Source organism: Oryctolagus cuniculus, chromosome 12 (genome assembly GCF_051225735.1).
Source record: "Oryctolagus cuniculus isolate XC-2025 breed Fujian yellow rabbit chromosome 12, ASM5122573v1, whole genome shotgun sequence".
Classification (NCBI taxonomy): domain Eukaryota; kingdom Metazoa; phylum Chordata; class Mammalia; order Lagomorpha; family Leporidae; genus Oryctolagus; species Oryctolagus cuniculus.
The window spans coordinates 83,973,270-83,990,262 of NC_142878.1; the positions used below are offsets into that span (position 1 = coordinate 83,973,270).

The 16,993-nt window shown below is 46.7% G+C and overlaps 1 protein-coding gene across 3 annotated transcripts in view; it reads right to left on the minus strand.

Moving 5' to 3' along the window:
• Nucleotides 1-16,993, minus strand: part of RORA (RAR related orphan receptor A) — a 760,993-nt gene that overhangs the window by 451,896 nt on the left and 292,104 nt on the right. The gene's annotated exons all lie outside the window — the stretch shown is intronic.

The window sequence follows — 16,993 nt, forward strand, 5'->3', positions numbered from 1 at the left end:
GCTTGGGCCATCCTCCACTGCACTCCCGGGCCATAGCAGAGAGCTGGACTGGAAGAGGGGCAACCGGGACAGAATCTGGTGCCCCGACCGGGACTAGAACCTGGTGTGTCAGCGCCGCAAGGCGGAGGATTAGCCTATTGAGCCGCGGCGCTGGCCTAGATGGATTTCTAAAATTATCTATAGCTGTGGCATTTCATCCCAGAGGTGGCTACACATCAGTAGTAAAAATCAGTCCCACCACAAGCTTTTCATATGGGAAAGGGTACAGGCGTTGGTGTGATCCATTCTGTTGGCCATTGCATTCTGTGTGTGTGTGTGTGTGTGTGTGTGTGTACACAGACTCCCACGAACCAGATGCAACATCTGCTTCAAAAGGGCCCAGAGAGGCTGGAATCCCTCACTTCTCTATGTGATGAGAGGTAGAAGGAGTCCTGCAGCTGGCAGTTGTTCTGGTGAAGAATCACCCACTTAACATAGCACCAGCTCCAGCTCCAACACCATATGCATCAGTGGGGGGAGAGGGGATCATGGCACCCTCTTGATAGAAAGCCAAGAGGAGACATGAGGTTTGGTTTTGCTGTGTTCAACAGGCAGCCTTGATGTGTGCTAACAAGGCTCCTGCTTCCATGTGACTAACAAGAGCTGCTGCCTGACCCATGTGGGGACCCTCCCCAAAGCCAGGATGCCTGCCCTCTGCTGGCCCAGTGGAAGCCAAATATGGTAAGAGGTGGGAGGAAGATGTTGTTCTAGCTCTTCTTCCCTGTCTCCCTCGGGAGACTAGACTGACATCCCTAAACGTGAGCAAAGATTGGAGTCCTTCAGAGGGCTTCTTAAAACATAAGCTGCAGGATCAAAAGCTCATTTTTGAGGTTTGGAAGAGGGCCCAAGAATTTGCTTTTCTAACAAACTCCCAGGTGCTGATGCCTTTGCTGGTCCAGGGACCACACTTTGCCAAAGGCAGCGTTAGGCCACTCCAAGAAAGACAAATGGAAGTCCACAGAGGTTAGACAAGAGATATATGACTTCTCTCTGCCTCCAGGTGCTGCCCCATTACAGTCTGGCCCCTGCTTTGCCACAGACATCTCCTTTTTGCCTATGCCATCAGCTCCATTGCCTGTTCCTTACCTACAAATAAAAGCCAAACTCCACAGCCAAGTTCCTATTGACTAAGCTCAAGCTGGGTGCCAGGCATGGTTCTAAATCCTTTATACATTATTAGCTCATCAAATGCATATGATTCTATGCAGTAGCTACTACTATGATCCCCATTTTAGAAATAACGACTCCCACAGGAGGCCCTCGGGAAATGTGTTCTGAATGAATGGGGGAAGGGATGCTCATAAGCATTTACACCGTGTACTACAGAAGGCCATCTCCATGCCAAGGGCGGCCATGAAAAAGTGAGGCACTGGCTCACTAACCAGTTGTTTGTTCCCGTACCACACCAAATAACCCGTTTGCCTGCAGTTGGCTGGGTGTTCTGGCTTTGCATAGACATCTCCTCCCTGGGAAGAAAGCCAAAGTTAATCCCTCACAATGGATGGTTTAATAATAACCAGAAGCTGGAGGAGAACAGAAAGGAACACAATGATCCCACACCATGCAAGGCCAATGGACTGCTCAAGTTCATGGCGTTCACGCTGCCAGTACGGGTCCCTGGTGCAGCCTGACGTTTCTTAATTTGTATTGTAAAAATAGAACATGAATATGTCTCTCCTGATCATCACCACCAAATGCACCAGCAAACACATCCACGGACGCATATTACTCTAATGCTTACACTGGATCGGAAAACCAGGTCATCTTTGAGAGTCTATAAATGGACAAGCCCTCTCGGCTTATTACTTATTTATGTTTCCCGCCTTTTGCTTGACCAGCCTTGAGGCCCAAACAGAAAAACACACCAAACACAGAGTTACCAGTACAGATAAATAAAACATCAGACTCTAACTGGTAGCTTCCTTTTTCACTGCATTAGAGGGTCGGGCTTCACAAGCTAGATGCTGCAAATAAATGATCAGCAAGAAGCCACCCTTTCAGACCAGAGCAGGCAGATCAGTCCCAAGATGCGTGTTCTTCCCACAAGGCACTGGCTTTGCCCTTGCTGGAGAACATTCTTGTTTGCTGTGGCTAAGACAATAATCGCAAAGTGAGTCTGAGCTGGGTAAACTGAGAATGATGTTTTTGAACTTGTCACCACCAGCTAAAATTTCTGGGCCACCTGCAAAGGTTTCCCTCTGTACTGTGCCCTGCTGCTGCCCAGTCTCAAGGTTCACCATGGAAATGCTGTTCATGGGGACATCTGTCCATGAGATCATCAGAGTCCCTGTATGAAGGTTCAGCAGAAAAGAAGACCATCTACCCCAGGATCCAAGGCTACTGGTTGTTCCTGGTATCTATGGCCCTGGGGAGCCCTTCTTTGGTAAAATGAAGACCCACTTGGGGTCCTTATGGAGCAAACATTTCTCCTGCCCACTTCTCAGCTTAGCCTGGTGCTATGTTGCCTGCAGCAAGCCTCCGATGGAGAGATCTGTTGTAACCAGCAACACAGGGGTGTGTTTCCAGAAACTGCCTGGATTGAGAAGTAGATGGCCTTCTCACACATGTGTCAGGCTTCAGCCTTGGCTGGGAAGCCCTCACTTCTCTGCCCCCAATAGCTACAGAAGTGAGAAACTGGCTTCAGCATTCTGCTACCATCACCACCACCAAGCCCCTCAAATGCAGACCACAGGGCTCTATCCACCTCTGAGGAAGACCAACAAGGAGCACTCAGCCTACATGACAGAAATTGCCCACAACCTCACTGCAGCAACTGTTAAGAAACAAGCCCTGGGCCTCAATATTTCCTCTGTTCATTGTACAGAGAATGAATTACCTCTGAGTTAGAAAAATGGGCAATCACTAATCATGCAGTGCAGGAGACAGGCATTCTGATGGGCCAGAGAAGATGGCAGAAATGCTTAGATGCCAAGGACTGTGTTTCTGAACCCACTAAGGCAAAATCATGGCCATGAATACAAAGCACCGTGGGTGTCAGGTTTGCTTCTCAGGTGGAGTCTCAGAGCCCACGCTCTGTGAAAGAGGCAGTGTCTGTCTTGTGTTGTTTGTCTTACAGTAACAACTGGCGACACCAACTGAGCACTGTGTGGAATGCTCAATGTTAGATTACCTCATTTCTTCCTTACAGTTTTATGAGGGAAGATACCATTGTAAATCCACGTAGTAGATGAGGCAAGTGAGGTGCACAGCAGGCAAAGCTGGAATTAGAACTCAGAAGCCTAAAAACAGAATCCAGACTGTCCCCTTTTGCCTCCTTGTCTTCCCCTGAGCGCTCTGGGAACACAGGCCCATGCAGGAGCAGTGTGGATTCTTCTAGATCGTCAGTGCAGCGTGGGATTCAAGAGTATTTCCTCTCCAAGTGATTTTTATCATTGATTTCATAAGGCTGTTATCCTGATGAAAAAGCAGCGGCCCCCAGCCGGCTGGAAGGCCAAGGTTTTCCACGTTTGGGGAAACAAACAACCATGCAGCACAGGAAAACATTATCACAGGCATCCTGCCACTGGCTGTGACCAATCAGTTCAAAGCATTGCTGATGCTGTTCCCCACAGAAGTAGAGGCAGAAGACACATGACTGATCCTTAGAGCCCATTCTCATGGGTAAGTTCTCCAATTCTGCAAACTCCAACTTGGGTCTGCCCAACACCGTGGCGTCGGATATTGCCACATCTGGCAAGGTACCACAGAAAGACTTCTGCACCTGACTGATTGCATTCAAGTCTCATCTCCAACAAGTATTACTATTCAGAGGACCTGGAGCAAGTCACTCAACCACTCTGACCATCTGCAACACTGCCAATCAAGTGAGGCTGGTGATATTTGTAATAATGGTACCTAAAGCTGTGGGCCTCACAATAAGGACCAATAAAGACACTGTGTATGAAAACAGTGACAGGGATAACAGCAAATATATCTTGATTGCTTATTAGGCCCCAGGAACCCCAAGGGATGGCAACTGTTCTTTCCATTTGCAGATGAGGTACAGGAAGGTGAGGGGGAGACAGAGACCACAGGCTTAACTTGAATCAATGTTTTTCTAGCTCCCAATAGAGCTGAGATCACCCTTAAAGGTATGCAAACAGGTTCTTGAAGGCAACAAAAAAATTTTCACTATTTGTATGTCTAAAACACAGATATATGTATACTATATAATCAGATACCATATCCATTAAAAATTCATGGAGAGAGAGATTAGGAATAACAATCTCTAACTGGGCTCCTTCAGAGACAATAATGAGGGCAAACTTGAGAAATACTGACTTAACTGCACTGCATCATTCCATTTTCCATCATTAATAAAGATGATCATGATTACTACAGCATTAGGGTTCTACAGTAGAAGGCTGCTTGCTGCCTTCAAACAGTCCCAGAGGAGCTGGGAGCCTCTTTAGCAGCCACTGTGGATGGTGTAAAGCTTAGAGGTCAAGTGCAAAGAATGCAAACACCATCACATTTAAATTCCAAAGGGCAAATCTGGCACCAATCAAAATAGCAGGGAAAGGCATCCATCACTAAGGCTACCCACTTTCCACCCTGGATCCAGGGACATATTTAGATCACTTTATACAAACTTGATAAGAGGGAAAAGCTCATATTAAAATTTTAAATTAAAGACTGGGAAAAGTTAAAATGATACTGATGCCTTTAGAACATTAATACAAGGCTGCCCACCCCTGTCAATGGGGGCACAGACAGCTTCTTTTTCCTTGGGTATTAGAAATTATTGGAAGGGCTACCCTTGCGGCACAGCTAGTTAAGTCAATGCCTATGATAAAGCATCTCATGTGAGCACTGGTTCCAGTTATGGCTGTTCCACTTCCAACCTCGCTTCCTACTGCTGCTCCTGGGAAAGCAGCAAAAGATGGCCCAAGTGCTTGGGCCCCGTCACCCATGTGGGAGACCCAAATGGAGTCCAGGCTCCTGGCTTCTGCGTAGTCCAGGCCTGGCCACTGTGTGAACCAGCAGATGGAAGCTCTCTTTCTACATCTCTCCCTTTTCTTTGTAATTCTACTTGTCAAATGAATGAATAACTCTTAAAAAATAAAAAGAAGATAATCGGAGATTTATGTGTACATGCCAACCGCTATCTGGGGATGAAACAAAAGGATAGTGGCCCGTGCCCCACTTCTTAATCGAGCCCAGCTTATTATGCAACAACTTCTGGAAGTGCATAAAAGTCCAGGACTGGCAGGAGCTTTGGCTCCAGCCATGGTGCATTAGCTCGATTCAACTTGCTACAGCCTGTGTTCCTCTGCTCTCTCAAATTCGTTTTTCTTTCCTTTTAGACAACATATTTTTCATGTATATTACAGTCAAAGGCTTACTGACTGTATCAGATAAAGAGCTCAACAAATAAATAGTAAAAAGACCACAGTTCAGCAGGAAAACAAGTATGGCTTTAAACAATCATCAAATGAAGTGATGTTCTACCTCACTCCTATAAACAAAATCTAGAAGTTACAAAATCATTAACACTATAGAAGTATATCATTCCTATCAACTTGTTTGACAAAGATTTAAAACAAGGTTTGCCAACGTATTTGCAGTGAAACTCATACATATGATTTCTTACCTTCTTTTAAAAATTTTAGTTCCCACTTTTAAAGGAGCATGTGTGGTAATTATCTTTTGGTGTTTGCCTTATTTCACTCAACCTGATATCTTCCAATTCCAGCCACTTTGCTGCAAGTGATAGAATTTCAGTCTTTTTTAGTAGCTGAATAATATTCCATTGTGTCTCAGATACCTGCCCAAGCATTGAGGCTCTTGAAACCTACCTTGGCCTCCTCACTTTTACTTCCCACTCTGCCCTCACTGAATTTGCTCTCTGGGATTGCCGGTCATTTCACTCACAGATTCACTCATTTTAGTCATCCATTTCATTTCATTGTATGTACCCAATGCCAAGGTACTTCAAAAACGGCATGGAAACAACGGAACTCAAAGATGTTTTGGTGCAAAAAAACCTTTGGGAATCCACGGTTATTTTTTCCCCATGATATGCAATTTCCACCAGGTTTCTAAAAAGGCCCTTGTGGCTAGCGAGGTGCCTCCACCATGAACCAGGCATTCTCTGAACACGATGGTCCTTTGTCTGAGAGGCCCACTCACCCGGGCCCGACTTGCCCACATTTCCCATGGCGTGAGGGGGGCTGGCGACGAAGGCCTTGAAGTCATCAGTGACTTCCCATCGTGCCAGTTGCCTTTGAGGTGCTCTTCTGAGTGAAGCACGTGGCACACATGTGCACACCTGTAACGCCAGGCCAGGCTGGTGCTGGCGTAGCTGAGATAATCCATCCAGTTGCCAGAGCGGCCGTAAGTGTTCATTTACCACTATGCGACCTGGAGCAATAATATATTATGCCTTTCGCCAGTGGGAGCCGTGCCAGCTGCAGCACAGTGCGGCCGTGGCGGCCATCCGTCACCACTCTCCTATACAACCTTTTGTTCCCCGCTCATTACAGTGAATTATAACAGGGGGACAGCACATTTTTCAGGAGAGTCTCTCCTGTTGGGTCTGAGCACTAACCCTTCCCAGGTTGTTCAAGCCGGCTGCACTAGCCCCACGCCCACACGACTTACAAGCAGGGGACAGTGTCGCTTGGCGGACTTCCCTCTCCCCAGTACTCAGAATGGCTGGGAAACAGAGTGTGTGCACAATTCTACAAGGCAGGATGAAAAACCACGCCACTCTATTGCCTATAAATGTTGGATACTGCATTTTGTTGCACTCTGTCATGTCCCAGGAGGCCTGTTGTGATATTAAATTACATTATAGTGCACTAAACAGGCCATCATTGTCAGCACTGAACTTGGCTTTGCTGCTTGGAGATGAGCAGATCACTTTCAAAGTCACAGATGGGAGTATCAGGGGTTGACACTTCTAACCTCTGGGTATTTTTAGAACATATGCATATAACTATATATAGCCAAAACCATGACAGTAAATGATGTAAGATCAGAAAAATTAGAGACTGGATCCAGGGATCAGTGACTAGGAGAAATCAAGGATAATACTTTAGGCTGAGATGACCCTGAGAAGGTCCAAACTGGAAGCCACCTTAATGCCACCAATTGTTGAGGAAACAAACCCATAATATTTCCATGCTATAGAATACTACACCAGCAGCAAAAGGGCCGAGACACTAAGGCGTGACCAATGTGGGTGAATCTCGGCAATATGTTAACTCAAGAAAATTGATCACCAAGGATATTCCACTCATACACAACTCTAGAAATGGCAAAAACACAGGGACAGAAAGCAGGTTCTCAGTTGCCAGACCTCACAGGGTTGGTGGAGGGAAGTGAGAGCAACGGGGTCCGAGGGAGACTTTAGGTCGAGGGAGCTGTTCTGCCTGTTGATCCTGGTGGTGCTCATACGATTTCACACAACCACCCAAACTCATCAAACTGTATGGCTGGTGGATTTAACAGTGTGTAGATAATAATATCTTAACAAATGGAAGTACAACAACAACAAAAACACTGACTTCAAGGAATGGTCTTGGCTCTTCCTCCATGTGACAGAAACCCTACAAGACCAGTTGTTATTTTATAAGAAAACAAGTTATACTCACTAGAGAAATATGAATGAGCCTGAGTGTGCAGAGGCCAAACACTGCAGTTTGTCTACAGCAGGGTGAGAAGCTAGCAGATAGAACGTCATGTGTCCGTTTTAGTTCAAACTGCTGATGAACTCAGGCTGGGACTGAAAGGCACTAAGATGCTGGTATGATCCAAAGAAAGGGGTTTTGTCTCCTAGGACTTCGGGTTCCTATTCCTGATCAAAGAAGGAGGTACTTTTCTCTAAAGGGAAGAGAGAACTTCTACTTTGCTTATGGCCTTGTCTAAATACTGACGGACACTGTGGACCCAAAAGGCTTCCATAGCCTAGGCAGCTCATGTCAAGAGCCTTGGGTGGTCACTGATGCCATACATAAGAGTGTTAATTGTTAAATTAACAACAGGAGTCACTGTGCACTAAATTCCCACATAAGACCTCTGTCTTCAATGAGTTGTACTATGAGAATTAACTGTAAAACTTGTTCTCAGTTTTTTATATTTTGCGTATGTGTGTGCAAATTGTTGAAATCTCTACTTAGTACAGAGTTGGTTTTCTGTTTATAAAGTTAATTGAAAATAAATCTTAACAAAGAATGGGACAGGGAGGAGGGAGTGGGGTGGGAGTGGGGGTGGGAAGGCGGGTATGGTGGGAGGAATCACTATATTCCTAAAGTTGTGCTTATGAAAATTTGATTCATTAAATAAAAGGTTTCTGAAAGAAAGAAAGAGAAAGAGAGAGAGAGAGAGAGAGAGAGAGAGACAGAGACAGAAGGGCCTGGATGGAAGGATGTTAAATTTTTTTTGAAGATTTATTGATTGATTGATTGATTGATTTTAAAGGCAGTTACAGAGAGGGAGAAGGGGAGAGTCAGAGAGAGAGGGAGATCTTGAGAACTTCCAATCACTGGTTCATTCCCCAAATGGCTGCAATGGCCAGAGCTGGACCAATCTGAAGCGAGGAGCTTCTTCCAGGTCTCCCACATTTTTGGCAGGGACTCAAGGACTTGGGCCATTTTCTGCTACTTTCCCAGGTGCATTAGCAGGGAGCTGGATTGCAGGTAGAGCAGCCAGGACTGGAACTGGTGCCCATTTGGGATGCCAGCACTGTAGGCAGTGGCTTAACCTGCTGTGCCACAATACTGGCCCCCTGCTAAAGCTTTTTAAATGATATAACTCTTTGCTCTCTTCATGTTCTTTAACATTGAAGGATTCTATTTAGCCCTTGGTCCCTAGGCTAAACCTGGCTGGTCCCAATAGCACCATCCATAGAATGTGGTGAAGTGGCAAAGACGCATGGAAGGAGGACTGCCAGTTACTTGATCTACGGGGACCTTCACAACGACCCCCCCACCCCACTCACTGAGGCTGACTGATCTCTCTGCTCCCCATGGTGGTGTTCTTGGAAGATCTCCAGTGACTTCTCTTTTATTTTTAGCTCCTTGGTGAGTGTTCATTTTGTATTCTAAGACAACTTTTAGATCTCAAGATGAGGAATTTTTGATCTTGCTGTTTTATGTAATTATGAGTCATTCCACACGTTAGCATCAGCAACCCAGGACCTCTCTCTCTCAACCCCGATCTATCTTTTTCATCTCCTCAAAGATCCTGGAGGTAAGGAAGAGTTTTTAAAGGTTTGCCCTTGAGAAGACAAGACCTGAAAACTGGATATTGGTGACTAGCACTGCTGTGATTCCCAAGAAACAGTTTCCAAAAAGCAGGGCTTTTACAAAGTTAATTATTGATTTTTGCATGACCCACCAGTCTAGTGAGCAGGCACATCTTTCATGCATAAAACTGCTAAGTGTTTAAGCAAACTCTGCCTTCCTAAAAGACTGAACGACAACATAATCCATATTCTTTCGGCAAGACTCCTCATCTTTTTGAAAATGTGGAATCCCACACCCCCAGACAATGGATCTGGCAGAGAACTAAGATACCTGCAGAATCCACAGCAAACCATACGAAGAACTGTTTACAGAGGCCCTCAGGAACCCTGCACACAGTAGGTCTTCCAGACCTTACAACTAAGTGTGGAAACTGAGTTTAATGAGCTCATGTCTCAAGGCCAAGGTCACCCCGCTTATAAACAGCAGAGCTGGGATGGATACCTGTGCTAGTGTCAGACCCAATCCCAACTCAGTGTTTTCCCCTCTACGGCTTATCATCAAACCCGAGAACCAGGCTTCTGTTTGTATTTCCAGTCACAAGGCTAATTATGTGTGAGAAGCAAGGTGTTCTGCAATTATTTGTCCATGGATAAAAAGGTGCATATATCAGTTTCCTCCTGTCTTATACTTTATTTCATACTAGGGAAAGAGCCTCCAGTATATATCCATGTGAACAGTGACCTGTAATCAGTTTAAAAGATTGTCACTTAAAAAAAATTTCCTTATTATTGATAATAACATAGAGATTAGCTGTTAGAAGACCATGCACATGTACAAACACTTATGTTTTCTCTTTATACTAGATGTCCCTATCATGCTTCAAGACACGCTCTCTCTCTTTCATCTTTAGGTTTACAAGCAAAAGTGGTAACACAGACATGCTTTGGGATGGGGATGGGGAGGACGGAAGAAGCTGAGTGTAGGCAGAGACAGTAAGACACTATTCCAAGGCTGGCACTTGCTGCCCAGACATCTTCTGGAACAAACATGGCTAATGGTATAATTGGGCCCACAGAGCTCTGCTAGAGTTGACACAGTAGCTCACTGAAGGCCAGATTTACCAGATTTTCTTTCCTACCTTTGTAGAATGGTTAAATAACAACTTTCTATCTTTAGCATGCACTGCTTTATAATTGCCTCACCCAAATCAACGAAGTTGGAGACAGGGTGCCCATCCGTGTTGGCATCATGTTCTAAATCAAGCCTGAGGAGCTACACACAGCAGCATCTTCTTATGCTGAGACTTGGCCTCCAACTATGGTTTAGACAGAAAGGTCACCTGGCTACAATGCTGGGGGGGTCAAACCAAGGTGCTGAGGAAGCCCACTAGGTTCTGCAGGACATTTTATTTTCTGTATTTATTTATTTTTTAAGTCTGACAAATTTTTTTAGAAAACAATTCTTTATTATTTTATTTATTTGATAGGCTGAGAGAGAAGTTAAGACAGAGCGAGACCTTCCATCTGCCATTTCACTTCTATATGCCTGCAAAGTCTGGGGTTGGGCCAGGCCAAAGCCAAGAGCCTGGAACTCAATCTGAGTCTCCCATATAGGTGGTAGGAACCCAAGTCCTTGAGCCATCACCTGCTGCCTCCCAAGGTGAGCCTTAGCAGGAAGCTGATCAGGAGTCGAGTGGGGACCCAAACCCTGGGGAACATCCATAAAGGATGTGGGTGCCCCAAGCAGTGTCTTAACCACTGTGTCGGATGCCTGTTTCTCAGCAGTACTTTTTTTTTTTGACAGGCAGAGTTAGACAGTGAGAGAGAGAGAGAAAGGTCTTGGTTCTGTTGGTTTATCCCCCAAATGGCCGCTACAGCTGGGGAGCTGCGCCGATCCGAAGCCAGGAGCCAGGTGCTTATCCTGGTCTCCTATGCGAGTGCAGGGCCCAAGCACTTGGGCCATCCTCCACTGCCTTCCCGGGCCACAGCAGAGAGCTGGACTGGGAGAGGAGCAACCAGGACAGAATCCGGCGCCCCAACCGGGATTAGAACTTGGAGTGCCGGCGCTGCAGGCAGAGGATTAGCCAAGTGAGCCGCGGCACTGGCCTCGGCAGGACATTTAAAAACATGCTGGCAGGTTGAGGGCTAAATCTCATACATTTTTATGTTTCTTCTTTTCTCCTCCCACACTTAAAGTTGGTTTAAGAATTCGGTTCTGACTCTGTTCAGTCTTGTTCCGGCTCTTGTAGTCACTGTTCTGAGGCCTTTAGGTCTTTGCCATAATCAAGGTCATACCTCAAAGAGGATGTTCTTTCTTGATCAGGGTTCTCAGAGGATGATGTTTGCAATGAGAAGGGTCACCCACTGTTTTAGAGGCTTGCATTAATGAAATTGAGGTCTCATCTGCACACAGTTCTGGTCTCCAAATTCGGCATCTTTCCCTTCAGTCAGCTGTCTCCCAACCGTGAGCACCTGATTCAAGGATGAACAGCCAGGAGGGTCTGTAACGCGAGCATAAATACATGACTCCCACTCACTAAACAAACCATAAAACCAAGGCCTTTGCCATAATCAGTCAGTCGCCCATTACTGTGAAGGGGAAAACCACACACATGCTCACCCCGGGTCATCCAGCTGTTAGAGAATCCTATAAACCAAAGAACTGCAACATGTGCTGAACATGAGAAGCACCTGGGGAGCTTTAAAAATTCTTGAGGCCCAGGCCAGCCCACTCCAGCCTTGCAAGTCAGACTTAACAGGTCTGAGATGGGGCATGGTGCGGACATCAGTCTTAGTTAAAACCCTCCAGAAGATTTTCACATGCAACTGGAGCTGGAACCAACAGTCTGCACCTAGCCAGCTGCAGGGTGCACAGTCACAGAGACCAGGCACTCTGTCCCAGCTGTCTTCATGGGTCAGACTGCAGGTGGCAAAAGAACACCGCTCTTCGGGCAGCATGCAACTGTACTTCCTGTATTCCCAGAGGGCAGAAACCCATTTCCAATGGCTGTCCCTCCAGAAGCGTAGAAACACACCAGCAACAAGAGTATCACTGAACACCACATACCAGACCCCCGTGGCTGAGGATGCTAGAGCCCCGCAGGGTTTGAATTCCCATTGGCAGGGACCTGAGTTTAGCAACAGACAGGGTATGCACAGGGTCCAGAGCTCAGAGATGTTAGATGCCTGCTATGAGCAAAATGAATAGAAGAACACAGCAACAACAAAAGCCAACAGGCCACTTGGGCTGGAGAGCAGAAAGAGCCAGCAGCTGATTGGGCTATGCGCAGGGAGGTGGAAGGCAAGAGCTGAATATACCCAGTAAAGTTGGCAATTTGGGGCTGCAGTGCAGAGACAGCCTACTAGATATCACTTCCCTCCGCACCTTCTCTCTGAAAACCCAAACTCATGATCACATAAAAGGCCCATGTCACGGGGGAAAATAAGAACTCTCCTCTTTTTTTTTCTTTTTTTTTTTTTTTTTTCCAGGGGAAAGTATGTATCGCAGGGTTCTTGTTGGAAGGAGCGAGGCTTTGCAAAGCTGACATCTCTGGGGACACAGCACAGCGCTGGCTTCTTGTACGCAGGCGGGCTGTGCCAACTGGCCAGCACAGCGCCTTGGCTCTCAGCCAGCAGACAGTGGCTTGTCTGAGCTCCTGTCAAGGAAAACGTCGTTATAGCGTGGCTGCTGCACACAAGAAGGTGAGGGAAAGGATAAGGCTCTCCAGGCTCCAGCGACCAAGAACAGCGCTCGTTAGAGGAAATAAGCCGCCTCGCTGTTAGGGGAAAACAAAGGCTCTTTCTCCACATTGCTTCCATTTAATATCCCGTCCCACAGGCACACAACCTGTCCCACCAAGATGTGGTATTTGAAATAAAGGAGTACAGAAAAAGACTGTATTTTGGAGAAGGGAACAGAATGAGTTCAAGCAAGGGGCAACTCCTTGGCAAACTCAAGGAACTCACATGGTGCACAAGCTTGTCTTTGCCAGGGCAGATGAGCCCTGCGATCGAGAGGGAAAGCCGAGGTCACCTGAAGCCACCCAGCTGGCCAGAAGAGCCAGAGGCAAGCCAGCCTGTTGCCCTTATTTCCAGTCCACGAGACTGACAGAACCTGCTTCCTGCTGTTTTCACCCAGGTAGTGGTGGCCAGAGGCTCTCTCTGTAGCCAGACACTTGGAAAAGGCAGGACACAGCAAGATCCCCACTCTGAGCTCAGGCTAAAGTGGCTCCAAGCTTCAGGTAGGTCTAGGGGATTGGTGACACTGGGTGTGGGTGGCATGCAGGAGACAGCAAGGAGACACCAGGATGAAAACTCATTTCCAGGAGAGAAGGAAGTGAAATGCACCTTCTGAATCAAACAGCATGGGCCAGGATTGGGGTTGGCGGAATTCCACATGGCGCACAGCATCCCTTGCTCCAACTCACCTGTGTCCCATGGCAGAGCAACCACAGCGGCATAAGTTAGTAAAGAGGAAATGAAAACAAAAGAGCCAGGCCAGCACCGTGGCTCACTAGGTTAATCCTCTGCCTGTGGCGCCATCACCCTGGGTTCTAGTCCCGGTTGGGGTGCCGGATCTGTCCCGGTTGCTCCTCTTCCACTCCAGCTCTCTGCTGTGGCCCCGGGAAGGCAGTGGAGGAAGCACCTAGCTCCTAGCTTTGGATTGGTACAGTGTGCTGGCCGTAGCGGCCATTTGGAGGGGTGAACCAATGGAAGGAAGATGTCTCTCTCTCTCTCACTGTCTAACTCTGCCTGTAAAAAAAAAAAAAAAAAAAAAAAAAAAGAGAGAGAGAGAGAGCCATTCCCTAAAACTCACAGTCAGCACTTCCTGCTTCCTGGTGAGCATGAAGTATGATCTTCACTGCTGTGCCACCCGCAGGCTCAGCAGTAGGGCCAGGTGCCCAAGTGGAGTGCAGATGGCAGCTTTAATGGGTAGGGCATGGGGCATCAGGGCCTCTGAAGCAGATCCCCATGGGTATCAAAATCAGCATCCCTAGCTTTCCCTAGCTTCCTGGTGATGCCTGCTGGTAGGTAGGTAGCGGGTGGGCTCCTGCTATGCATGTGGGAGACACATGAGGAGTTCCTGGCTCCTGGGTTTGGCCTGGCCCAGTCCTGGCTGTTGCAGGCATTTGGGGAGTGAACCAGCAGACAGAAGGTCTTGGACTTTCTCTCTCTCTCTCTCTCCTTAAAATGGAGTGGCATCAGTGCTATCCCCAGGCAGCAGTCCCACCACCATGGGCACCTGCAGCATCTCTGGCGGTCTCTGGCGGTGGACAACAGTCTCCTGGGACATTATGGCTGAGCTGCTAATTTCAGCACCTGCTGCTACTGAAGATGCTACCACCAAGAGCCACAGAGACAGGACGGCAGCCAAGACAGGTCACACGAGCTGTGCCCCCAGGGGCCCGGATTGCTGTTCAAAATCAATTCATCTCGATGGTAATTATTTCCTTTTTTTTTTTTTTGAAACTTAATTATCTGTAAAAAGGAACCCAAGAATGATACATCTTTTGTGAGCACCTTCTTTTTCTTTTTCCCCCTCAAACAAAGTGCTGAATACTTCACCTAGAATAGAGTTAATCTTTTGTGTACAAAGTTAAATGAAAATAGATCTTAGTAAAAAACAAGACTGGGTACAGGAGAGAGAAGAGGAGGAGGGGTAGGAGTGAGGGTGGGAGGGTGGCTACAGTGGGAAGAATTACTGTTACTAAAGTTGTATTTGTGAAATGCATGCAAATAAAAAATCAAGTATTAATATAAAAAACCCAAGTATTGATATAAAAACCCCAAGTATTAATATAAAAAAAGGTTTACAAGAAGGGGAAGGTTTCAAGTCTCAGCTATCAGGCATTCTGAGTTTTTAATTCCCAGGCAAACAGGACCCAAGAAACACATGTCACAGGTGTTAAAGGAGAAAAATAAGACTAAACAAAGAAAAAAATTCCCTGCTTTTTCTTATGATGCAAACATAAGGTGTGATCCATTTAAGAGAAACAAATCCATTTTTTCTTTCCACTCCAAAATGCCAACATTTAAAAATGAATTATAGGAGTCACTTCTAGAAGGCAAAATGCTCTCCATGCTTCATTTCTTCAGTCACTCCGACACACAGTAACTAAAAATAGATGCAGCGCCCAGCTAGCAAAAGCATCTGTCAGGGATAAACAACAACAATAACAACAACAACAACAACAACAACAAGATTTAGCTGCTTTTGTGAGCGTTAAACACTTTGACATAAGCAACCTTGCTTAATACTTATCACCCCACTGTCACGAGCACTGCTTCTTCCTATTTTAAAGGTGGGAAGACTGAGGCTCAGAGAAGTGCTGTAGCTTGGACAGGGCCATGCAAGTATTAAGGGACACAATCAGTGCACAATTTGAGCTTCTAATTCTAGCCAAAGATTCTTTCCATCTCCCTTCTTGGTGCACCACTGGGAACACAAAGGTATGGATCTACTCTCTATTTTCAACAAATCATCACATTCAAATCCATCAGATAATTAGAAACCAGAAGCTTCTTAGAATAATATCTCCTGCTTCCAAAGGATGGGGGGAGGGGATGCAAATGGTAGCATAAGTCAGGTAGCAGATATTGTAGGGAAGGCTAGAGTTGTTCCAGAGAAGGTGGGGTGTGAGAATTCGAACAGGCCAGTAGAAAACAAACAGGGCTGAGCTGAAGGATGGTCCAGGCAGTGAATGAGCAGAAATAAGGTGAGAGATGAGTGTTTTCTGACCTGCACCACAGAGATGGAATGTAGCATGATGATACTGTCCATTTAGTTCACCTCTCCTCCATCAACATCTCCAAAGCCCCCAGCACGTGGCAGGCACTGTGCTACAGCAGGAGCACACGTGCCCCTGAGCCACGCTTCCTCCCTTGGAAAGCAAAGGGGCTGAACTCATGTTGACTCCCAGGCCAGCCACACTGTCTTTCACTATCCATTCTGAAAATGCTGGAAGCAGCCAGTCCCAATCTTTCTTGGCTTCTCAAGTCAGGTTGATTATTAGTGCTGCTTCCCAGAGATAAAACCTCTCAGTATATAGCTAACAGGGGAAAAAAAACCCACTCAGCATGTAAAAAGAAACTGCCCAAATAAGTGTTTCCTCTCTGCTCCACTCTGTGCCCAGGACTGCTGCACGCAGGCAGATGCCAGGCAGCCGCAGACATGATCCCTAGCACTGCTGCTCTGTGCGTGGACACAAAGCAGACTCCAGCTCCTGCCCTCTCCAGCTCTGCCGGCTGTGGCCTCATCTGCACTCGGGAGCTGGATGTTCCACGGCAGCACTGGGACAGTGAACTGAGGGGATGCTCTGACGTCCTCGTCTCGTCGACTGGCGTCTTGCTGCCCTTGGTACCAGGCCCCATGGTGGGGTGTGAGAAGTGGCATTGCCACACTCCTACACGTCTTTAGCAGTACAGTTGCCAATCTGCTCCTCCTCCCATCTTTATCTGCACATGGTTTAGAAGTGAAATCAACTGATAAAGCTTCCATTTCATGCCATCTGCTGTGTGTCACAAACACTGGTTTTGCAAAAGGGATGGGAAAGATCTTTTAAGATAATCGACACTTCCAGAATCTAGCCCTGAAGGCTAGAAGGCAAGTCTTCACTTGGAGAGTCCTTGGACATACTGCAAGGGGAACTGGCCCTCAGAGTAAGGATGGGACTCCAGTCCTCCTGGGCAGTGGATGGAGACAGCTGTGGCTGTGTAGAAGTACATTTTGGGAGGCAGATCCTTCTCTCTCACGAGGGAGCTGGA